General features: G+C 45.0%; 2 long non-coding RNA genes across 3 annotated transcripts; both read left to right on the top strand.

Annotated features, from left to right (window-relative positions):
- Positions 1 to 7800: 7800 nt before the first annotated feature.
- Positions 7801 to 9269, top strand: LOC309529985. Its single transcript, XR_014218583.1, has 2 exons — positions 7801 to 8148; positions 8345 to 9269. It is a non-coding gene; the product is annotated as an uncharacterized lncRNA (long non-coding RNA).
- Positions 9270 to 14906: 5637 nt separating this feature from the next.
- LOC309529721 lies at positions 14907 to 25436 on the top strand. 2 transcript variants are annotated; one of them, XR_014218373.1, is made up of 4 exons: positions 14907 to 17741; positions 18034 to 18167; positions 18809 to 18849; positions 24770 to 25436. It is a non-coding gene; the product is annotated as an uncharacterized lncRNA (long non-coding RNA). The 2 variants fall into 2 exon arrangements; XR_014218374.1 differs by lacking the exon at positions 24770 to 25436 and having other exon boundaries at positions 18809 to 21635.
- Positions 25437 to 25653: the final 217 nt, after the last annotated feature.

The raw sequence follows: 25653 nt of genomic DNA on the forward strand, positions 1-25653 counted from the left end.
CTGGCTCGTCTCCTTCCAGCCGTTCCGCTGCAAAGACCCACCAGCCTCTGCTCCGATGTAAATCAGCGGCCCGGGCTTCAAAGCCACGGCACACTATATCAGCAGAGCGAACTGCGCACACAGAATAGGCGTGAGGCTTGTGGAAGCATACTACAACTACGGATTTATTAATCATAAATCAGGACAAAGAAACATGTCGTCTCTCTCTTTGTCTTCTCAGAGAGACAGGGAAAAGGAAAAGCTACACACACAATGGAAGTTCCAGCAAGCTGTGCTGGTATGTAAACAGGCATGTGACACGCAACAGTTCCATGTCTGCAACTAAAGGTGGAATGGAATTTTCCAACAATGGTGGGGCTTGAAGGAACTTTGAGGGGTCGGGGGGTCGGGGTTGGGGAGCAGGTGAGGGTTGGGAGGCAGTGGGAGCAGCAGGGGCAACTTAAACGGAATTTGTACAGAAAAAATAACTGGGAGATTAGGTACACCCCACCCACTGCGCTGTTTAAGCAAGTATGGCAAGCATTCACAGTGAGCATCAGTCCCAGACAGCTTTTACTACTACAGAGTTATATAACTTAATAATGGCGTAATTGCATATCCAATAATCTTCACCCACACCCCCTTAGTTTTAATGATTTTGCAGCTCCCGTCGCTGCACTGCTCAACAGCCTTGGGGCACATCCGTGCGCAACGCTTCCCTCTGAAGTTGATGAGATGTCATTCTACTTCTGTGCAAGATTCACAGGTTACGTGTTTCCACTCACCCACCCTTTTCCAAATTACTCCTCCTCAGTCATGGGATCAGAGAGGAGGTGGCTGTCTCTCCCTTTTCCCTGCATTTTGGGGTGGAAGTGAAAACCCACACACTTCCATGCGCTGGCGATGTGTGTGACGCATCGTCACATGTGTCTTTCCCTCGAGAACTTTAAAAACAGCAACCAAAACAATTCACACAGGGCAGCCTTATCTCTAATCCATCTGACCTAGGAATGTCTAAAATCACGGGCAATTCTGAGGATTCACACAGAGTAGTTTCCAGCCCTGGGCTGCTCCCCAAGGTTATTTTTGGGGTGGTTTTGAGGAGTGGAACGTGGGATCTTGTAGGATTGTCGTACGTCCAGAATTTCCCCCGACATACCTGGAATACTGCAGTCAGAAGCAGTGTCCAGGTGGAAATTGGGAAAAAATGTCCGGGAAAATCCAGACGTATGGCAACCGATGTTGGCAGTGCCGTTTTTGCCAAATTTTGCAGGCGATCGTACTAGATTACCCAGAGGGTATATTCCAGCTCTACAATTCTATGATTCTGTGATTCTAAGATCCCTGCCCCATAAAAAAGCAACTTTTCTCACAACGCTTAGCATTTACATAGATCAGTCATAGGCAAACTCAGCCCTCCAGATGTTTTGGGATTACAATTCCCATCATCCCTGCCCGCTGGGTCCTGTTAGCTAGGGATGATGGGAGTTGTAGTCCCAAAACACCTGGAGGGCTGAGCTTGCCTAAGCCTGACATAGATCTTTTCCGTGAATATTCAGAGTGCTTTGCATACATTCCTTAACTCTTACAACAACCCAATAAAGCCAAGAAGGCAGAGAGCAGCAGCAAAGTTCCAGAGTGTTTGCCACATGGGGATGGATAAATCTGTCAGATTCGGTTTCTCATTTTTCCACTCTTAAATTCAGTTCACCACATTTCCGCATCAGTTTGTAGTTTGTGGTTAAGTTCCCGCAAAAATTAACCAGCATTTTAGAGCTCGTTTCTTGCAACATACACAATATTTTTGCATGCAGTATTCTGTAATATGCACATTTTTGCATGCAATTTTTTTCCAAGTGTAATGAATTTTTAACATTATTTTTACCAACATGTGCATTTTCACACACACTTTTTCTTAACACACATTTTTTTTGGGGGGGAGGAGGGGTTCGCTGCAGAATTGCACTGCAAAATTTGGAGGAACACGTATGTTGACAGACAGCTGCATTTTCATTTGCGTATGGTTTTTTTTTTGGGGGGGGGAGTTAAATCAGGTATGTTCTAAACGAAATGTGAAACCAAATTTCTCCCACATCCCAAGAGCCAACATATACCTGCTACCCCCACCGCGGTGGAAGTAAGATTCAGCTGATAATCTGGTTGGCTTCAGTATGTTTAATGGGAACATCATGCTTGCCCTTCCACCTCTGGCAGCAAAATATATTGGGAACATGGGGAGCTGCCTTACACACACAACAACAACAACAACAACAACAACAACAACAACAACCACCACCCCACCTGGAAACAATTTCTTAAGAGCTAAATTTGGGATTTGCCTGGAGCACCACACACATTAGTAAACATACGCTTAAAGAACTTGCTAACAATAATTCAGACAACTGCATTTGTCCCACTACAAGGTGATTTTTATTTACATTTATTGTGCACAGTTAGCCTTGCAGACAGAGACGTCCACGCGGAGCTGACTCGTGAGAAAGGTGCAACATCCACAAATATCGAAGGCTATTTGTTTATTCATACACATACACACACTGCTAATTATTATTTTTTAAAATCACAGAGGTTTGCAGCAATGTACGTAAAAACCATACAATAAAAATCATATTTTAAAAAGTTGAAATCAAGTAACTGTTGTGGGAAGGCGCATTGTTAATTGCCTGCACAAACTTGATGGAACTGACAAGTTTTCCGCAAGCATTTAAAAGTTGAAATGCTGATTCTCTAGTGGCAGGGTGTTCCGCAGGACTGGGCCGATGAGGCGGAAGGCTTGTTTTCTTTTTGTCAGATGAGCTTCACCAACTCAGGGAAATGGCCAGCGATGCTCCTGCAGGTGATCTCAGTGACCGAACGGGAGCTGTCCAGAGCTTTGTAAATGAATACAAGGCTCCTGAACCTGGCTCAATAGTAAATGGACAGTAGCACAGAGGTCTGAACAGTGGTATCATATGTTGTCAGCTAGATCAGCAAAACTGGTTTGCCATACTATATTCTGAATGTGCATCAAACTCTTCCCAAGTTTCTAATCTTGGACAGAAGAAGAAGAAGAAGGTTTAGTAGGCAAAATTGTGGCCACTGGAGCACAGAGGCTGACCTCATGTACCAACAATTCTGATTTTACAGGCGTATGTAAATGGTCCGTAGGTCCTTCAGGTCAATAGGTTCAGCAAATGAACAGAAAATCGCAATTATTTCATCATGTGGTAGTGATACAATGGAAGGAAGAACTTGTGGTTCCAAGAGTCATGAATTCTGGGTATACTAGGCTGGATCCACTCTCAGGTTGCCCTCTTAATCCAATTTATGAGGGAATAAGCCTCATTGACGCGGGTGGTGCTGTGGGTTAAACCACAAAGCCTAGGACTTGCCGATCGGAAGGTCGGTGGTTTGAATCCCCGTGACGGGTTGAGCTTCCGTTGCTCGGTCCCTGCTCCTGCCAACCTACCAGTTTGAAACCACACCAAAGTGCAAGTAGATAAATAGGTACCACTCTGGCAGGAAGGTAAACGGCGTTTCCGTGCGCTGCTCTGGTTCGCCAGAAGCGGCTTAGTCATGTTGGCCACATGACCCGGAAGCTGTACACCGGCTCCCTCGGCCTGTAAAGCGAGATGAGCGCCGCAACCCCAGAGTCGTCCGCGACTGGACTTAACGGTCAAGGGTCCCTTTACCTTTACCTAAGCCTGATTGAACGAAGCTGGACTTATTTCTGAGAAGGCACAGCCAGTTGTCCTTGGAGCAGACCATAGAAATCAGCACGTCAAGTGTGTCTTGGACTAGATCCAGACCCTGGAATTAAAAACATAAAGCAAGCAAGGCTCAGGCAATTAGACCAAAATGCTTTACATGGGTTTCTGAACAGGCAAAAATTGCAGGTGAACGTGCTAGTCCATTTGGTGGGGATAAAAAAGTAACACCACTGTAATACCGTTTGTGAGAACATACTAAAACACCACAAAGCAGTCGGCAAGCTTTCAAGTTACACAGGACTCTTCTTTAGGCTATTCAGTAATTTATTGCTTTCAAGTCATGGTGGTAATGACTTTGAGGCTTGAAATGCTGTTTTTCTTCCTCCTTCCCTCGCTGCTTTTTTGCTGAACATGCAGCCTGAGAAGTGCTTGGGGGTGACTTGAAAAGCTGGCTTCTGCCATTTGAGTTGACACCAGTGACCTCTGAGTTGCACAGAACTCTTGCTCAACTTCTTCAAAAAATAAAATACGTGGAACGTATTGCTAATATGGGTGACGATCCCAAGGTTGACCCTCGAGCCGAGAAGTGGAGCCCAAGACCCATTCCTTGCAAAGTTGCAGTGGAGGCTAGGGCACTGCCCTGAGGCTCACTCCAGAACCTTCCAAGATACCTTGAGATGTAGCTCTCAGATTGCAGAACCGAAAGAATTTAAATCTGGAAAAACAAGGGCATACACAGGAGAAGGAGGCAAGGGAACCTCCGCAGAATGAAGTCATTAGATATGGGAATGGGATGTCCATCAAAAAAAGGGTCGGGCCTGTGGCATTGTGCTATGTGCCATGTCTAGAACATGGCTGGTACTTTCGAAGTGCTGTGTCGAATAAAGTTTTGTGCATTACAGTTATACATGCAGAAGAGTACAGTAATCGTTGCAGCAAAAACAAGTTGCAGAACACCCTTAAGAACTAATGGATTTACCATGCCTAAGTGTTTGTGGATTCACAGGAGTGGGCTCTAATCCACAGCAGATTATCCCATAATAAATCTTTTAGTGCCACCATGCTCTTTGCTGTAGACTGAAGGTGCAACTGGGATTACCAAACAATTAGGGGAATGTTTGTTGGTTAATCACTCTCCTTTTTAATTGATTCAGTTCAAGTAAATTTGCATATTAACCTCAGCACGTTTTAGGCAAGATGGGGAAAATGTGAGCTCACACAACCTAGTGAAGGGGGAAAGTCCTTAATGTCTTTTCTAAGGCATTCCATTCCATTTTCATGTTTCGTTTCATAAATGGCAGTGGAATATTTTAATAAAACACAATGGAAAACAAAACAGAACAGAACCAAATTACCTGGAAGTAAACTCCCCTCAAACACAATGGGATTTTCTTCTAAGTAAATATTGACATAATATTGCACTATGACAGGGAAGGTGGAGAAGAGAATGTTGCCGCAACTAACAGATAGGCCCCAGATTCAGGAGTGCATCGCTGGCAGAGAAGATGCTTGGCGGTACCTATGGGACCACCTCTCCCGGTATGCCCCGCGGAGGACCTTAAGGTCCATAAATAGCAACACCCTAGAGGTCCCAGGCCTTAAGGAAGTCAGATTAGTGTCAACCAGAGGCAGGGCCTTTTCAACACTGGCTCTGGCCTGGTGGAATGCTCTGTCTCATGAGACCAGGGCCCCGCGGGATCTGATTTCTTCCTGCAGGGCCTGTAAGACAGAGTTGCTCCACCTGGCCTTTGGCTTGGAATCAACTTGATCCCCTCCCCCTCTTCCTTTTTCCTTTCTCCTTCTGTGATGGAACTCCTATTTGGGGACTTCCCTGGCTTTTTTCTGGCCCACGTAGGACCAGTCTGGATAGTTGGCCTTGGTGAAGATTTGATGTCCCCCCCCAAAAAACAGTTTTTGATCCGCGCTTCCACTGAAATGAGGCTGCATTTTAAATTGTATTTTAATCCTGTTTTTAAGTTGCATTTTAATCAATTGTTTTTATACCTGATGTTAGCCGCCCTCTGAGCCCGGTCTTGGCTGGGGAGGGTGGGGTATAAATAAAATTTATTATCATTATTATTATAAATATATGTGCAAGCACACCGGTTGCGGCGTGCTACTAAGGCTGCAAAAACTGCTGCATATGAAAGTTATTGCATTTTAATTATGCGACGGGTTAAGGTTCAGGTTCCCAAAGGAAATTCCATGCTGACTGCTGGGAAATAAAGCATTCCTCCTCCTCTCCACCATTATCACGGCCTAGGACCATCGTAGCTACAGGACCGCCTCTCCCGGTCTGCCCCGAGGAGGACCTTAAGGTCCATAAACAGCAACACCCTAGAGGTCCTGAGCCCTAAGGAAGCCAGATTAGCCTCAACCAGAGGCAAGGCCTTTTCAACACTGGCTCCGGCCTGGTGGAACGCTCTGCCTCATGAGACCAGGGCCCTGCAGGATCTGATTTCTTTCCACAGGGCCTGTAAGACAGAGCTGTTCCGCCTGGCCTTTGGCTTGGAGCCAATTTGATTCCCTCCCCCTCTTTTTTTCCCCCCTTTCTCCTCCTGTGATGAGGCTGCATTTTAATATTTTAACGTTTCGGTATTTTAATTATTGTATTTTAATCTTGTTTTTAAGTTGTATTCATTCAACTTGTTTTTATGATTGCTTGTTAGCCGCCCTGAGCCCAGACTTGGCTGGGGAGGACAGGGTATAAATAAAAATTATTATTATTATTATTATTATTATTATTATTATTATTATTATTATCTCCCGGCATAGAAGGGGTGTAGCATGAGTTTGCACCATGCACAAGTCAGTTTGCACCATGCACAAGTCAGTTTGCACCATGCACAGCAGCACAGAAGTCAATGCCCATCACGGACCTAAGTTCTTGCCACAGAACAAATCTCTCGATCCTCCCATTCAGGAGATTAATTCTGCTGCTGCTCCACTCCCCCCACCCCACGTGATCTTGAGGCGGGGGCTGCCCCTCGCCTCGCCCCCCGCCCCGCCCGGGCGGAAAAGTGACTACGTGCAGCTCCCCACGTGGAAGGGAGCCCCAACCGCACAGAACAGCCGGGGCCGCACGTTCGCGCGCGCCCGACGCAAGCAAGCGGGTGGGGTTGGGTTAGGGAACGAGAGAGAGGAGCACCAGCCAATCAGACCCCTCGGGGTCCTGGGAGGGGAGGGGGGAAGGCAGAGATGGCGGGGAGCGGGCGGCCAATCGGCAGGCGAAGCGGGGAGTTGGGATGCCAAGCGAGCCAATCCCGAAGCGAGCCGGGAAAAGGCTTTTTTTGTTAAGAGCCGGGGCAGCTTGTAGCTGAGTAGGGTGGGCGGCGAAGAGAAAGGTAGGAAACCTAACAGCCAATCGCTGAAGAGAGCCGGGAGACGAGGAAGGCGGTGTCGACCAATCCCGGCGCGATGGCGCAGATAAGATCAACGACAACAATAATAAGAAGCCTGAGCGCGGCGGAAGGGGAGGGGGAAGGAGGGGGAGCGAGCCCGGCTGCCAAAGCGCGCGCTCGAATCTGCTGAGGCAGCAGAAAAGGAGCCCGCCTTTTTTTTCCCCCCTCGGCCGCTTCCTTCTATTTCCCTCACGAAGTGGGCGGGGTTTGTTATTCTCCCTCCTCAGCGCGAGGAAGCGGCGCTCGCCCCTCCCTTTCCGAGGAGGCCGTTGGCGGGTCGCCCCTCCCCCCGCTGCGCCTTCCTGAGGCGATTTCGCCTTTGGCTCCTCAGTCCCCGCTTCGTGCACAGTTCACACGGCGACACGCGACACGGGGAACAGCAACAGTCGATCTAAAACATCAATATCATATCAACCCCTGTCCTCCCCGAAGTGGCTAGCTGCCTTTTTCTTTGATTCGGAGCATCTGTAAAACCCAACGCACCACACACAAAAAGAGGCTTTGGTACAATTAAAACAGTGTTTCTCCAACGTTTTTCCTCAGAATAAAAATGTGCCGATTTTTATTTTAAGAAATGCGTTGGAAAGCAGCTGTGGGGATTTAATGTTTAATTCTGAGGGGCATTTGGTGGCGCAGGAAGGACAAACAAGCCGCTTTTCGATTCGATTTATTCGATTCGGTTTATTATATTTATTATATTCGATTCGATTTATTATATTTCGATTCGATTTATTATATTTCTATGGCACTTTCCATTCAAATGAATCCCAAAGCGGCTTACAAACAACACGATAAAACATCACAGGTCATCACAAATACAATGTAAAGCATGTCGTTTTGTAAACCAGTTGGAGGCGACTGTAGTTGAGCAGTAATGGTAGAAGGAAGAAGGCGCCATGCTGCAAAATTCCTATTCCTGAGGCAACAGGGATTTTAAAAGATCGGCCAACATTGTAAAAATAAAACCATGCACAATTGAAATCGGAATTGCAAGAGAAGCAACCTTGCAAATCTGTCTTCATGCTTGGGCCTGCGGGGGAAAGAGGGTTTTATTATTTTCAGTTACAGATAGGTAGCCGTGTTGGTCTGCCATAGTCAAAATAAAAAAATTCCTTCCAGTAGCACCTTAAAGACCAACTAAGTTCTAAGTTAGTATCTGAAGAAGTGTGCATGCACACGAAAGCGCATACCAAGAACTAACTTAGTTGGTCTTTAAGGTGCTACTGGAAGGAATTTTTTTATTTTTATTATTTTCAGGAAGCTAAAAAACACAGTGAAATGGATGATTAGGTGAATGAGCTTTCAAAAAGAGAAATAAACTGGAAGTTTGATTGCAAACGGCATTTTTAGCCACTATTTTCTTTTGAAAAGATTGGGAGAAGATGAGACTAAGTTTCTTTAAATATGGCCCTACTTTAATGCAAGAAAGTCAAGTCGTTTAAAGAGGAAACACAGAGAACCAAACAAATGGTGTTTTATCCAGACTGATTCCAATATTTGTGTGTTGATTATTCAGCCAGCTATTTTCTAGACCACCCGTGAGAGGCCCACAAAAAGTCATCTGGATGGTTTGCAAAAATAAAAATAAAAATACAGTTCATACTTTGAATTTGAATTCCATGAAGGACAATGTAGTATTGGAAAGGGCTGAGATATTGCGACAAGAGAGAGAGAGAATAGGAGTGGAAACACATTAAACAATGTGATAGTGTTTCAAAGGATAATTTTATTGTTTCCCTCATTTGTAAAACACTTTGAGGTTTGCTTGTTTTTCACAAACAAGCAGTATATAAATTTTACTTCTCTGCCAATCAAGGAGTTTGAATTCGGATATAATTTTTTATGACATAAATAAAATAAATACAGGGGTGAGGAGGGGAGTGAGGCAGCAGAGCTGTGGAAGAATTATAAAGGAAATGCAGTTGGTGTCGATGGCACAATAAGAGATTGTTTTTAAGTCTTTTGATAGGTTCAGTGAAGCTGCGGTTCTGTTTTTATATGGTATTTTAATGTACAGAACCATTTATGTTTTGGCAGAGTATCTGAAACGTGTGTGCTACCTCTACACAAACAGAAAAAGAGAGAATTGTGGTTTCACAGGGAATATCCAGAAATATCCTAAGTGACTAGATACAGGTTTTACTAGATTGTTGGTTTGAGACAATTTAAGATTCACTTGAAACCGCACCACAAGTCCATAGGAGGGAACTTTTCCCCAACCCCTTCCATGAGCCTAGCATTGAAATTTGGGTTTAGCTTCCAGTTTAAACAAAGCCTTGCTATAATTTTCTTGGCACAGCCTTTGAGTCTTCCATTTATAGTTTTCTTTGCAAATTACGCTTACGGTATCTCTTTCATACTGAGTTGTTGTAGCTGACAATTCGCTGATCACTTTGGTTTAGAGCAAAACCAGTCCTTCGGATTTTGTGAAGAAAAGATTAACAGTTCAGCCCAAACAGTTTTGAAGGAATACAAACTATTTTCATTTTAACATTCATGCCATGCATTTTATTGTTGTGACACACTCTGGGGTCGATGGATGAATGACTTAAATTGTAAAAATAAGTTTAAAAATAAACAATTCTTTGCCATATCAGTTCTTTGACAGTACATCACCCAGAGGTAGTAATTTTATGAGGGTCCGAATAGATGTTCAGCCACGGACTATGGATGACCCTGTTTTTCTTCTGCTAAGGAATATCCATAGCTTTTAGTGAAGTTTTGTTTGGAAATCTCGGAGAGGGCAGGAATCTAACCCCAAATGACAGAAATTTTGGAAGGGGGTTTGTGTTTATTAATCTAGACCAGGCCTTAAATGGGTGCACTTGTTGAGCTGCTTGTTGTTGAAGCAATAGAAACGTAGAGTTTGAAGGTGATCTAGTCCAACCCCCTGCAATGCAGGAATCTCAACTAAATAATCCGTGAGACCCATCCAATAGATGCCCTTAAAGCACATGTTCAAGGTGCAATCTCTTCCATACATAGCTAGTTGACACAGACTAGCAGGATCCACCTGGAAAGCCAAGATACTGTTGCAGCAGCAACAGTATCTTAAACCCACCACAACATGCATTTTTTCTTTAAACGAGACCGTTGGCCCTTCCTGTTTCTTGGTTGCAGAAGCTCATCAGTGCAACATGTGCAAACAGGCCGACTCTTGTGTTTGTGCACGTATATTAAAACTTACCCCTTGGTTGCTAGACCATGAAGTATGTTGTGTTATTTGCTTTAATGTTCTGGTGGGCTGCTTTGACTGTGCTTTGTTGCAGGCAGGCAGAGCAGAAATGCTTGGGGTGGGGGAATAAAGAAACTTCACAACATATACACAAAACTGCAGCTTTGTACTAAGTGTGAATCAATCTGGAAGAACCAACACCTCCTGGTTCAATACTCATGCTCTCTCCCCCCCCCCCCCCGTATAAGGCTTTTTGCATGCAGCTCCTGGACAATGTCTTGCAAGCAGGACTGCATTCTGGGATTCACACACAAGTCCCAGTGCAGAAGCTTGCTCACAGAAACAATGCTTAATCATCACAAAAGCAACCTATTAGTTAAGATCACCCCCATCTCTAGCAAAATCTGGAGTTCCCATCATAATAGCCATGGTGGGAAGGATTTTGAACAGCAGGAAAACCAGAACAGCCCAGAGCTGAATATATAATGTAGCCTTATATTGTGTTAGGCCATTTATAGACTATTATTCTTTCATGGGTGGGTTTTAATCACATACCAGCAAACCTAGATTGTGCAATTAAAGTGGATATGGGGCTCTTATGAAAACCAACCCACTCCCCCACCACACAAAAAAATAAAATCAGATGTTTTGTAAAGTGACAGGAAAATGCACTGGGAAGTATGAGCTAACAATTGCTTGCTATATAACCTGTTACTTGCCTGCAGACAAATCAGAATGAATAATCAATAAACATCAATAAACTGGAAGTTTTTAACCCACCTGTAAAAAATAATAATAATAATAATAATTTATTATTTGTACCCCGCCCATCTGGCTGGGTTTCCCCAGCCACTCTGGGCGGCTTCCACAGAAACCAAAAAAACATTAAAATATCATACATTAAAAGCTTCCCTGAATAGGGCCGCCTTAAGATGTTTTCTGAATGTCAGGTAGTTTTCCATCACCTTGACATCCGATGGGAGGGCATTCCACAGGGCGGGCGCCACCACCGAAAAGGCCCTCTGCCTGGTTCCCTGTAGCTTCGCTTCTCGCAATGAGGGAACCGCCAGAAGGCCCTCGGCGCTGGACCTCAGTGTCCGGGCAGAACGATGGGGGTGGAGACGCTCCTTCAGGTATACTGGGCCGAAGCCGTTTAGGGCTTTAAAGGTCAACACCAACACTTTGAATTGTGCTCGGAAACGTACTGGGAGCCAATGTAGGTCTTTCAAGACCGGTGTTATGTGGTCTCGGCGGCCGCCCCCAGTCACCAGTCTAGCTGCCGCATTCTGGATTAGTTGTAGTTTCCGAGTCACCTTCAAAGGTAGCCCCACGTAGAGCGCATTGCAGTAGTCCAAGCGGGAGATAACTAGAGCATGCACCACTCTGGCCAGACAGTCAGCGGGCAGGTAGGGTCTCAGCCTGCGTACCAGGTGGAGTTGGTAGACAGCTGCCCTGGATACAGAATTGACCTGTGCCTCCATGGACAGCTGTGAGTCCAAAATGACTCCCAGGCTACGCACCTGGTCCTTCAGGGGCACAGTTACCCCATTCAGGACCAGGGAGTCCTCCACACCAGCCCGCCCCCTGTCCCCCAAAAACAGTACTTCTGTCTTGTCAGGATTCAACTTCAATCCATTAGCCGCCATCCATCCTCCAACCGCCTCCAGGCACTCACACAGGACCTTCACCGCCTTCACTGGTTCTGATTTGAAAGAAAGGTAGAGCTGGGTATCATCTGCATATTGATGGACACCCAGTCCAAACCCCCTGATGATCTCTCCCAGCGGCTTCATATAGATGTTAAAAAGCATGGGGGAGAGGACGGAACCCTGAGGCACCCCACAAGTGAGGGCCCAAGGGTCTGAACACTCATCCCCCACCACCACTTTCTGAACACGGCCCAGGAGAAAGGAGCGAAACCACTGTATAACAGTGCCCCCAGCTCCCAACCCCTCTAGACGGTCCAGAAGGATGTTATGGTCGATTGTATCAAAGGCCGCTGAGAGATCCAGCAGAACTAGGAAACAACTCTCACCTTTGTCCCTAGCTCGCCGGAGATCATCAACCAGTGCGACCAAGGCAGTTTCAGTCCCATGATGAGGCCTGAACCCTGATTGGAAGGGATCCAAATGGTCCGCATCCTCCAGGCGTGCCTGGAGTTGTTCAGCAACCACACGCTCAATCACCTTGCCCAAGAATGGAAGATTTGAGACTGGGCGATAGTTGGCCATACTGGCCGGGTCTAAAGATGGTTTTTTAAGAAGCGGTTTAATGACCGCCTCTTTCAGCGGATCTGGGAATGTTCCCTCACAGAGGGAAGCATTCACCACCCCGCAGAGCCCATCGCCCAGCCCTTCCCGGCTAGCTTTTATAAGCCAGGATGGGCAAGGATCAAGGAGACAGGTGGTTGGTTTCACTCGTCCAAGCAGCCTGTCCACATCCTCGGGGGTAACGGATTGAAATTGATTCCATGCAACTTGACCAGACAGGGCTCTAGCACTCTCCCGCCCCAGCCCTGCTCCCACGGTGGTGTCTAGCTCCTTCCGAATATGAGTGATTTTATCTGCAAAAAACGTTGCAAAATCGTTGCAGGAGATCTTGGGGTCTTTACAAGGCCCCGATGGTAAAGGTGGTTCCGTTAAGTTGCGGACCACCTGAAAGAGTCTCCTGCTACTATTTTCTGCAGATGCAATAGAGGCGGTGAAGAAAGTCTTCTTCGCCGTCGCTATCGCCACTTGGTAGGCTCGACGTTGAGCTCTAACCTGTGTCCAGTCAGATTCGGAGTGAGTTTTCTGCCACCGACGCTCTAGCCGTCTCAGCGATTGTTTCATCGCCCTCAGCTCCGAAGAAAACCACGGGGCTGTCCGGGCTCCATGCAATCGGAGAGGGCGCTTCGGAGCCAGACAGTCGATAGCCCTGGTTAACTCCGCATTCCAGCGGGCCACCAGGGAGTCAGCTGAAAGGCCATCAACATGGGATAAAGCATCCCCTACCACTCTCTGGAAACCATTTGGATCCATTAAGTGGCGGGGGCGGACCATTCGAATTGGTCCCACCTCCCTGCAGAGGGGAAGGGTCGCGGAGAAGTCCAGTTGCACCAGGAAGTGATCTGACCATGGCACTTCTTTGGTTTCATTTTTACTTAGTGTCAGATCACCCACGTCGCTAGAGGTGAATACCAGGTCTAAGGCATGTCCATGACTATGAGTTGGGCCCAACTTATTCAGGGACAGCCCCATGGAGGCCATGCTTTCCACGAAGTCCCGAGCGGCCCCTTGTAAGGTCGTGTCGGCGTGGATGTTAAAATCCCCCAGGACAACCAAACTAGGTGTCTCCAGGAGAACATCCGCCACGACCTGAAGCAGCTCGGACAGGGAATCCTTGGTGCAGCGGGGAGGTCGGTACACCAAAAGGAATCCTGTACTGCCCCTATTGCCCAACTTCCAGAACATGCACTCAGAAAACTGGGTCTTCCCAGTAGGACGCCTGGTGCAGACTAATGACTTTCTAAAAATCACTGCAACCCCCCCTCCCCGCCCACATGACCTGGGTTGCTGTGCGTAAGAGAAACCTGGTGGGCAGGCGGCAGCAAGGACAGGCCCATCTGTCTCATTCAACCAGGTCTCTGTCACACAAGCCAGGTCAAATCCTCCATCCACAATCAGGTCGTGGATGGCAGTGGTTTTATTCACCATTGACCTGGCATTACACAGCAACACCTTCAGGTTATGTGGGTTTCCCCTGTTGATTCCAGTATCCATCTGGTCAAGGCCAGACCCGGAGGCAGGGATAGTCTTCAAACAACGACTAAACCTGCCTCCTCGGTAATGACATGGTCTGGTCTTAGCGTAACTCCGCCTCCTGCCCATGATCACCGAGATCGGATGTCCCAGTGCTTCCCGCCCTGTGGAACTTGTCCCAGCCATCGTGTTGGCTGGGGCCTCACTCCCAGGCAGCCCTGATCCCACCCCTTAAAAACAAAACACAAACTATACAGAACCAATAAACACATCAGGATAGATGATCAACAAATGGGTCATCTGCAATCAGCCTTAGATAGCTACAGATTAGATAGTTACAAGTTAGTTGCAAGAAAGGAAATTCTGACTAACGATTAGAAAGAACTTTTTGACAGTAAGAGCGGTCTCCCTTGGGAGGTGGTGGACACTCCTTCACTGGAGGTTTTTAAGCAGTGGTTGGATGCCATCTGTCAGGAATGCTATAGGTGAGATTCCTGCATTGCATTGCAGGGGGTTGGAGTAGATGATCCTTGAGGATCCCTTCCACCTCTATGATTCTATGAATTCGCCTGTCTCATCCACTACTGTATTACCTGTTCTGGCTAGCAGGGGCTGTGGACACAAGCCCATAGCCAGCCTAGAAGTTTGGCATGGGGGGCGTAAGAAAAAGTGGAGGGCAGTTTACCCCTATATATACACTAACGTTTTTCTTGTATTCATTAAGTCTATATTAACGATGAAAATGATAATACAGTGGTACCTCGGGTTACATACACTTCAGGTTACATACACTTCAGGTTACAGACTCTGCTAACCCAGAAATAGTACCTCGGGTTAAGAACTTTGCTTCAGGATGAGAACAGAAATCGTGTTCTGGGGGTGCGGCGGCAGCAGGAGGCCCCATAGCTAAAGTGGTGCTTCAGGTTAAGAACATTTCAGGTTAAGAACAGACCTCCGGAACAAATTAAGTACTTAACCCGAGGTACAACTGTAACGGTCTTTATTACCGCTACTCTCACAGGCCCTGTGGCAGCAGTAGGGCAGGTCAGGAGGGAATGATTTCTAGGGTTGCCAGAGGGTAAGCTCTGTACATCACCTCTTTCCTTGAAGTTGTTGCATGGGTGAGCTTCTGAGCACATTAACTCCCCCCCTTAAAAAAAACCACTTAATAATTTTTGGTCTTAGAATTCTCTATTTCATTGGCAGGGACTCTAGTCCAAGGTGCCAGGCCAGAGAGGCCTTTCTCTGCCCTGCTGCCCAAGTTCCTTTCAATTGGAAATGTAAAGGACTGCAATCTGGGGCCTTCTGTACACAACACATGTGGACTGCTGCAAAGCTCTGGGCTCTCACAGCCAATTCTGCAACATCTGAAAACAAAAGCAATCCAAGCCCACCTATGAGCCAAGACTCTCTGGGTTCTAGTAGGAGATCAATGACCAACTTCCCCCTGTGCTTTTCACCGAGAATTGACTCTCTGCCAACATTCTGTGCTCGAAAGTAACAAAACCAGCACGTGCAATGCGTCCCAGAGACTTCTCAGCTACAACCTATGGTGAAATATTGAATGCCGGCAATAAACACAGTGTTAGAATGTGGGTCTATGAAGTCAGACTTCTATTGGCCCTTACCCAGGGAAGGAAAAGGGATCTAAACAATTAAATCCCTTCGTCGTAGTTTCTAAGCAGTTGTTTCTTTTGCATTTTGCTGCGTGAGAATACACACTTGCTTCCACAGACTGCACTCATGGAGCCACTTAACTGGGAAGAAACCCCATTAAGCTCAATGGGATTTGCTTGCAAATGATCAGCAACAGAAGTGTGCTGTCACTGTGAGCTTTGTTAGTTCATTAAGAATAAACCCTGTCAGTTTTACATCATTTTGCAAACTTTAAGCCCAATTCTCCGTATTTCCACACCAGTTTGCAAGAAAGAAAAAGAGAGAAAAAGTAAAAGAAAGAAAGATATCAGCATTTTAGTGTAAATTCCTCCTAATAGGCACATGTTTGTGTTCAATTTTGCCTAATGGATACATTTTTATACTTTATACTTTCTTCAGTCATGTTTTATTCTGGATTGCTTTATTTGATGTTTTAAAGTGTAAAGCGTTTTGAGATTTTTTCCTTAAAAATATAAATCAGTATAGAAATGAATAATATTTTTTGCAAATCATTTTTTATAATATAATGCATTTTTTAATGTTACTCTCACTGAAATAAGTCTTTTTACACACATGCTACCCTAGTACATGCATTTTTGTACACGTTACTTGACCAGAGGAGAACTGTAGTGCAAAATTTGAAGAAGTGCAAATTTCAAAGGATTGCTGTGCTTTGGTTTGCATATTATTTCAGAAAGGGCGGATTTGGTAGGCTTGCCTCTAAATGCAAACTGAATTGAATTTCTTCCCCAACCATAATTAAGAAATGTACATAGCATCCTCAAGCCATAGGCATTTGGAATGGCTTACAAAAGCAAAGCAAGAGCAGCAAGATAGAAGCATACTAATGACAATAATATTGCTTTTTAAATAAAAACGGTAGAAAACAATAAAATCAGTGGATGGAAATCTACTGAATTCCATGCTGAATGTTCTGGGTAAATACTCTGCTTTAACTGATGTAAAATTGCTCCCAGTCCCTCATTCTAGACTCTTAACAGATTGGAATCCCCATTTTGTCAGTAAACATGTACTATTTTATGGGTGGATGAAATTCATTATTTTTAGCACTGTTTTTTAGCTGCCGGAAAACACAAGTGAGGGGTGGCAATCCATTTTTGTTGGTCTTGTTCATGCTCCCTGGTTTCCCCAGCTCACACTCCTGCATATAACAACCACCTTTTTATTTAAAGTGCAAGAGGCGTTTAAGAGTGGTTGTAGCTGCAGCCAGTTACATAACTGCTGTTTGCAGCATCTTCAAAACACCCTCGGGCACCCTTCCACAAACACATGATGGATGGAAAGCCCTCCATATTTCATTCAAAAATGCCAAGTTATAAATTCACGCGGGATGGAGCGTGTTCTGTTGGACAGACAGAATGTTCTGGATCGCGGTTTTCTATTTGTACTATTTGGCCAGCGTGTTATGCTTTTTGCAAAGCAGATGTACTGGAACGTGAAATACTGGCGGCCGCCCTCCCCTTTAACTTCAGCTAACGAGAGTGCTTTAAACAGGGGAATAACCCGCTTGAATTTACACTTAGAAGCCTTAAATGTCATTTTATTTCACTTAACTACACATTCAGCACAGATCAGTGTTCATTTAGCGTTCCAGTGTCACCATATCAAAAGTTTATGTTTACCAGCTTCAGATTGTCAAAATAGTAGCCCCTGGCATAGCATTAGAGAATGGGGTGTTTGTATAGCAAGACATTCTCTGCTTCTGTTTTCCCTCCTGTAAAATGGGAATAGCTGAAAGTTACTTCAAAGGCTTATTGTAAGGAATGAAAATAAAAAACGTAACACCCTTTGCAAATTAATCATGATATATGAATGACATGCCCTAGTAATTAGGACAGTCTCACTTGTGCTTCTTCTGCAAGTTTATCCTCTGCACTCATCATGCTGTTTGAGACACAGCACTGAATTTCTCTGGTCCGGGAAGAAGGGGTAAGTGAAGATCTTCATCGGGAATAAGGGTATTCAGAAATTGTTCCTACATGCAACAACAGCGGCGAGGTTATTATTGGCCCAGGTTTGGAAACAGCAACAATTGCCAACAGTTGAAGAGTGGCAGCAGAAGGTAATGGAATATGCAGAAAAAGCCAAATTAACGGGAAAAATTCAATAACAGGGCGATGAAACATTTCAAAAAGAATGGGGAAAATTCATGTCATATATAGGAAAGATAAGGTGAAATAGTGAAACCAGTAGAACCGAAATAAACCTCATAATGGGAAATACAAAGAATTTTACTGGACAGTAATAACAATAAGAAGTAAAATATATAATGTGACCAATGTAACAGTAGTTGTCAATGAATACAGACAGACAACAAGAATTGTGTATATATAGAAAGATTTATTTGTTTACAGACATTTTATGGACAAATGTGGAAGAAGAAGAACAATATACAAAATGGAGAAAGACAATGCGGAAAATTTAGAGACGATATAAAAAAGCCAGAAGAAGGAAGGAGGGAAGTCAGCTCCTAGGAGCAAGTATAAATGTAAAATGTAATGTAATATGTGTATGTATAATATGTAATTTAGAAACCAATAAAAATTATCCTGGGGGGGGGGGAATTCACCAAAAGGCTGCTGTAGAGGCAGTATGCAGGGGCTGCCAAGGAAATGACAGGTCTGGCCTGCAAGGTGTGCACCCACAGCAGTGCATTCCTTGGAGGCTAGATCTGCTGCCCCTCTGGATCCTGCCACCTGAGGCAGTGGTCTCACCTTGCTTCATGGGTGGGCCGGCCCTGATGCCCTGATTCCGTTCCCCACTGATGTCTGGAACCTTGACACATGGTGCCCTAGCGGGGATTTCGCAAGGGAGATCTGCTATCCCCTGTGGTCCGATGAAAGCCTAGCTTAAGAAGTGCCCGGCTGCATCAGACCCTAAGGCCCATTTGTCCCTCACCCTTCTTCCATTGCGACTAGCCAGAGACCTCTGGAAAACACTTAAGAAGCATCGTAGCCGTCTGCTAGGTAAAACTTTTAATATTGCCCAATAACGGTGCACCACGCAATATTTCTCAGTTAAGGCAATTCATACATTCAGTGGACTGGTATATAGACATCTGTGAACCAGTCATACAAACTTCTTTAAATAATATAAAGTAAGGATTTTATACTCTACTCTTCATTCCAGGAGCTGAGAGGAGTATTTTACCATTGCAAGAACACTGCAAGGTAAGTTAAACCAATGCTTTGCCAGTGGTACCCAAATGCATTTTATAGCTGGCCAAAGATGTTAACCCAAGTTTTTTAAAAGAATGACTTTGCGGCACATTGGTTGCATACACACCATACATTTAAAGCACCTCCGCCTGCAAGAATCCTAGGAATTTCCATTTGTTAATAGTGCTTAGAATTGTACGTCTGTGAGGGGGAAACTACAGTTCCCATTATTCTTGGGGGGGGTGCTTTAAATGTGCTTTAAATATATGGTGTATACACAGCTACTCTCTTTCAACAATGCTAATTCAAAGACAACACTTTTCTTCAGTCTTCAGACATCTTCACGTACATCAACTGCAGTGTTCCTTGTTACAGGTAGGTAGCCGTGTTGGTCTGCAGTAGTCAAAACAAAACAAAATAAATTAAATTAAATTCCTTCCAGTAGCACCTTAGAGACCAACTAATTTAGTTATTGGTATGAGCTTTCGTGTGCATGCACACTTCTTCAGATACACTGAAACAGTATTCCTTGTTACCCCATGAAGGATGGCAGCTTGCATAGTTCGTGCAATTAAATAGGTTTGAGCCGTATTCTGTAGACAAGGTAATTCAAACAAAATGCACCGGACTGTGCAAGAGAGGAGCGGATGCCGTTAGAGCTTCTGTCTTCTAAACACTCTTGGAGCCGCTCTTTCTTTTTGCAAAAGCCTCGTGTTTTGTTTTTTAGGTGTGTTTTTTTCTTTCCAAGGAAAGCATTCTATAATGTGTCTTGAGAACTTTCACCACCATTGTGGTAACAAGAGGAATAGGAACCAAACCCACACGGCCTCTTTTCTTTTCTTTTTTTAAACTCTCCACAGCTGCCAAATATTTTCTGAGCCAGAAAGATCCAGTCTCAGCAGGCTGGATATATAAACGTGATGAGGGAGGGAGGGAGAGGATCTGGGTTGTTTGGCTTGGCTCTCTCTGCTGTAAAAAAAAAAAAAACCCAAAACGCCCACATGGAAGCCAGCAGAGAGAAGTTTTCTCCCCTTAAAGAGACAGCACTGGAAACCTATTAAGGGAAGCTGGAAAAGGGATCTGTAAACACATAGCCGACTTTCAGATGATGTCAGTGAACTGAGCCATATTTAGATGGAAGAATTCACATTTCTAAGCATTAATCACAACCCACGCTTCCTCCTAGCTTTGCTCGTGAATGCTGAATATGGGCCTAGGCCTTCCTTATACTGGTGCACCGCAGATACTTTAGACTACAACTCCCATCAGCCCTGTGTTGGGGGCAGATGGGAACTGTAGTCATGCAATCATAGAAATGTAGAACTGTAGAGTTGGAAGGTATCCAAATGGTCTTCTAGTCCAACCCCCTGCAAGGCAGGAATATCTACTACAGCATCCTTGGCAGACGGCCACCCAACCTCTGCTTAAAAACCTCCAAGGAAGGAGAGTCCACAACCTCCCAAGGGAGACTGTTCCCCTGTTGAACAGCTCTGGCCATCAGAAAGTTCTTCCACCACCTTCCGAGGGAGACTGTTCCAATGTCTAAAACATCTTGAGGAGCCCAGGTTGGAGAAAGCTAGCCTAGGATCAGTTCTGATCATCAGCTTGATGTTCCCTGAAGAGATCTCTTCAAAATCATTGTTATTCTACTGCTTTGTGACATTTAAAAGGCTCACCTAGCCGCCCAGAGTGGCCGGGAAAACCTAGCCAGATGGGAGGAGTATAAATAAATTGTTGTTGTTGTTACCTAGTCCAGTATCCTGTTCTCACAGTGGCCAACCAGAGGCCCACAGAAATCCTGCAAGCACAATCTGAGTGCAAGAGCACTCTCCCTGCTTTTGATTCCCAAAAATTGAGCCCCGTTCGCATTCTGAATAGAACGAAAGACGCAACGGCGCGTGTGCGCGGGTCGCGTTTTGCCGCTTCCACCCATGCACATGACGTCATTTTGAGCATCTGTGCATGTGCAAGCGGCGAAATCCGGAAGTAACACGCTCCATTACTTCCGGGTTGCCGCAGAGCGCAACCCAAAAGCGCTCAACCTGAAGCACATTCAACCCGAGGTATGACTGTATTACCTTGGACCAGGGGTCGGCAAGGTTTTACCTGCCTGGGCCGGTCAAATCCCATGGAGATCTCTCTGTGGGCTGGATCATGTGTGCACGTGAGCACGCACACGCGTATTCCAGTGTCTTGGCATGCGCAGACACGATTTTCGGCACCATGGAAGCGAGGCCCTGCACCACACCGGTTTAGCGCAGCATGTGGGGACTTGCCAAGCAGGTGGCTCGGTTGGGAGGTAGCTCGGGGGCCAGTTAAACTGTCTCGAAGAGCCGCTTGCGGCCCATGGGACGCAGGTTGGCGATCCCTGCCTTGGACAGTAGAGATAGAACTTAGCCTTGCCCCCACCTATTTATCCAATCCTCTTTTAATTTGGTGGCCATCACTGCCGCCTGTGGCAGCGAGTTCCGTAGTCAGACTATGCCCTCCCTCCTCTCGCCTTCCATTCTGCGCATGCTCTCAAGTGTGCTATGTCATAGTTTTGCGCCCCCTCAGCTTGGCACCCTGTTTAGTTGAACCACCTGCAGCACCCTAAATCTGGCGCTGAAAGTAGTTCCTATAATTTCCAGATGAACTGAACATGAATTAAGTTCTTTTCGTGGTGGAATTCTGGGCAATTTTAAAGTTAATTCAATTTTAATTCAATGATTTTTATATACTGTATAAGTGTTTTGTTGCACTTACTCTCTGTTTGATTGTGGCCATTAGTCATGCTGCTGTTAAATATCATAACTGTTGGGAAGAATACCTGTGAAGAGATCCAAGATTTAGAACCTCAAAGCCAAAGTGAGAGCATTTGGGTCAAAATTAAGGGAGAGAAGAATAACAGAGACCTCATTGTGGGAGTTTACTATAGATCCCCAAGCCAAACGGAGGACATAGATGATGCCTTCCTGGAACAGATGGCCAAGCATGCAAAAGGAAGGGAGATAGTAGTAATGGGGGGCTTCAATTACCCGGATATTTGTTGGACGTCAAACTCAGCCAAGAGCATAAGGTCAAACAGATTCCTCACTGGCCTTGCAGACAACTTCATTGTCCAGAAAGTGGGAGAAGCAACAAGAGGAACAGCCATTTTAGATCTGGTCCTAACCAATGTTGATGACCTGGTTAGTGGGGCAGATGTGGAAGGATCATTAGGCGCGAGTGATCATGCTCTTCTGAAGTTTACTATACAGCGGAAAGGAGCAGCCAAGCATACTAGGACTCAATTTCTTGACTTTAAGAAAGCCGACTTCATAAAACTTAGGGAAGTGCTGGGTGAGATCCCATGGACAGCAATACTTAAAGGAAAGGGAGTTCATGATGGCTGGGAGTTTGTTAAGAGGGAGATAGTAAAAGCACAACGACAGGCAATACCAATGAGACGGAAACATGGAAGGTGCCTAAAGAAGCCAGGGTGGCTATCTAAAGAACTTTTAACTGAATTAAGATTAAAAAAGGATGTGTACAAAAAATGGAAAAGGGGGGAAACCACCAAAGAGGAATTCAAACAAATAGCCAGCACGTGTAGACACAAAGTCAGAAAAGCTAAAGCACAGAATGAACTCAGGCTTGCTAGAGAGGTTAAAAGCAACAAAAAAGGCTTTTATGGGTATGTTCGTAGCAAAAGGAAGAACAAAGAAACAGTGGGGTAACTCAGAGGAGAAGATGGTGAAATGCAAACAGGGGACACAGAAAGGGCTGAACTACTCAATGCCTTCTTTGCCTCAGTCTTCTCCGATAAAGAAAACAATGCCCGACCTGAAGAATTTGGAGCAAATGATTCAGCAAAGGAAACACAGCCCAGAATAACTAAGGAGATAGTACAAGAATATTTGGCTAGTTTAGATGTATTCAAGTCTCCAGGGCCAGATGAACTGCATCCAAGAGTATTAAAAGAACTGGCAGATGTGATCTCAGAACCACTGGCAGTCATCTTTGAGAATTCCTGGAGAACAGGCGAAGTCCCGGCAGACTGGAGGAGGGCAAATGTTGTCCCTATTTTCAAAAAGGGGAAAAGAGAGGACCCAAATAATTACCGCCCAGTCAGTCTGACATCAATACCAGGGAAGATTCTGGAGCAGATCATTAAGCAAACAGTCTGTGAGCACCTAGAAAGGAATGCTGTGATCACCAATAGTCAGCATGGATTTCTGAAAAATAAGTCATGTCAGACTAACCTGATCTCGTTTTTTGACAGAATTACAAGCCTGGTAGATGAAGGGAACGCAGTGGATGTAGCCTACCTTGATTTCAGCAAGGCATTTGACAAGGTGCCCCATGATATTCTTGTAAAGAAGCTGGTAAAATGCGGTCTTGACTATGCTACCACTCAGTGGATTTGTAACTGGCTGACTGACCGAACCCAAAGGGTGCTCATCAATGGTTCCTCTTCATCCTGGAGAAGAGTGACTAGTGGGGTGCCACAGGGTTCTGTCTTGGGCCCGGTCTTATTCAACATCTTTATCAACGACTTGGATGATGGACTCAAGGGCATCCTGATCAAATTTGCAGATGACACCAAACTGGGAGGGGTGGCTAACACCCCAGAGGACAGGATCACACTTCAAAACGACCTTGACAGATTAGAGAACTGGGCCAAAACAAACAAGATGAATTTTAACAGGGAGAAATGTAAAGTATTGCACTTGGGCAAAAAAAATGAGAGGCACAAATACAAGATGGGTGACACCTGGCTTGAGAGCAGTACATGTGAAAAGGATCTAGGAGTCTTGGTTGACCACAAACTTGACATGAGCCAACAGTGTGACGCGGCAGCTAAAAAAGCCAATGCAATTCTGGGCTGCATCAATAGGAGTATAGCATCTAGATCAAGGGAAGTAATAGTGCCACTGTATTCTGCTCTGGTCAGACCACACCTGGAGTACTGTGTCCAGTTCTGGGCACCACAATTCAAGAGGGACACTGACAAACTGGAACGTGTCCAGAGGAGGGCAACCAAAATGGTCAAAGGCCTGGAAACGATGCCTTATGAGGAACGGCTAAGGGAGCTGGGCATGTTTAGCCTGCAGAAGAGGAGGTTAAGGGGTGATATGATAGCCATGTTCAAATATATAAAAGGATGTCACATAGAGGAGGGAGAAAGGTTGTTTTCTGCTGCTCCAGAGAAGCGGACACGGAGCAATGGATCCAAACTACAAGAAAGAAGATTCCACCTAAACATTAGGAAGAACTTCCTGACAGTAAGAGCTGTTCGACAGTGGAATTTGCTGCCAAGGAGTGTGGTGGAGTCTCCTACTTTGGAGGTCTTTAAGCAGAGGCTTGACAACCATATGTCAGGAGTGCTCTGATGGTGTTTCCTGCTTGGCAGGGGGTTGGACTCGATGGCCCTTGTGGTCTCTTCCAACTCTATGATTCTATGATTCTATGATTCTATGAATAAAACACTGTGTTTTGATATTTTCTTTGATTTTTTAAGTATCTTTTAAACCTTTGCAGAGCCACTGGTAAAATTCTTAAGGCTTGGTGGGGGAAAGCCAAGGACCACATGAGTGAATTGTGAATCTAATTCAAACTAGAACTAATTCCCTTTTGGAGCTGGTAAACTGAAACTAATTCCTTTTTTTAAATTAACTTTCCAATGAATGTTACATATTTTCGTTAAAAGACCAGCTATGTAAGAGCTCTCAGGTGCGTGCCATTCAGACCCCATGATAGAATAGTTTTAATTTTGTCAATAAAGTATATCTTTTGTCTCCTGTCACCATTATGTACTACAGTTTCTCATATTCCCTTTCTGGGAAAGTTATTTTAGGCACAAGAACCTGCCCTGTATGGTCCTCATTTTTTTGGTGATGTGATTAGTAATTTTTGAAAAATTTGTATTGAACAGATTAAACTAAAATTTCTCACAACAATAAGAATGCAGACAAATAGGTTACAAGAATCCCCGAAAAGATTCAGCACAAGCACGTAAAGAGGCAAAATCAGGAGAGCGAATTTTCTGAAGACATGTTCTGATTAAAACCAACTGCTCCAATATGTAATAAAACTCCAGTTCTCCTTGCCAATATATTCATATCAGATCATTCTTTCTCTTCCAATTAAAGGTGTGGCTTTGCTTATAAACAACATACGTATTTAGCCATAAGGATTCAGAAAAAACTTTCAGTTTTGCCTTTAAATGTCAGCGAAGAAGAAGAAAAAGACATACCGTCGTTGAGCATTACATGGCTGGATTGTCAGCCAAAGTTCAAACCTTAGGGGTATAACTTGTGTCTTTGACCAAAAGTCCATTTCTGCAGTTCAAATATTACTCCTCTCTCCTCTTAAAATGTTGAATATTCGCAGAAAGTATATTTATGTGGCATTTTAGTTTCCTGATGAGGATGAGGTGAATATCTGTGATATCCTGTGCATTTTCTGGTAGTGGCACAGCTCCCTGCTTCTATTCTGGAGGCAGGGATACTGTTCTATACTCGCAGAACATCTGGGACAACAACATTTAGCCATGTCAACCTGCAATGCTCTTCTATGCTGTCTGTCATCACTAAGCCTCTAGGCAAGCTGATACCTGGTGCTCTTTATCACCTGCCATCATGGAATACTTGATTTCTTGCCTCCTTTTCGCCATAAGGCAGTGGCAGATGACATGGCAGGATGGAGACCCTTACCGGACCTCCGGGCAGGTGGGTCACTGGTGTTTACTAGAAGAGGTGAGGTCAGCATGGTGCAAACACTCCAGCAGAGCCAACCCAGCACTCCTAGTGATGCGTTTCCACTGTACCACCCTCCACGCTGCCTGGCCCCTTC

Source organism: Podarcis vaucheri (genome assembly GCF_965113315.1).
Source record: "Podarcis vaucheri genome assembly, chromosome: 3".
NCBI lineage: Eukaryota > Metazoa > Chordata > Lepidosauria > Squamata > Lacertidae > Podarcis > Podarcis vaucheri.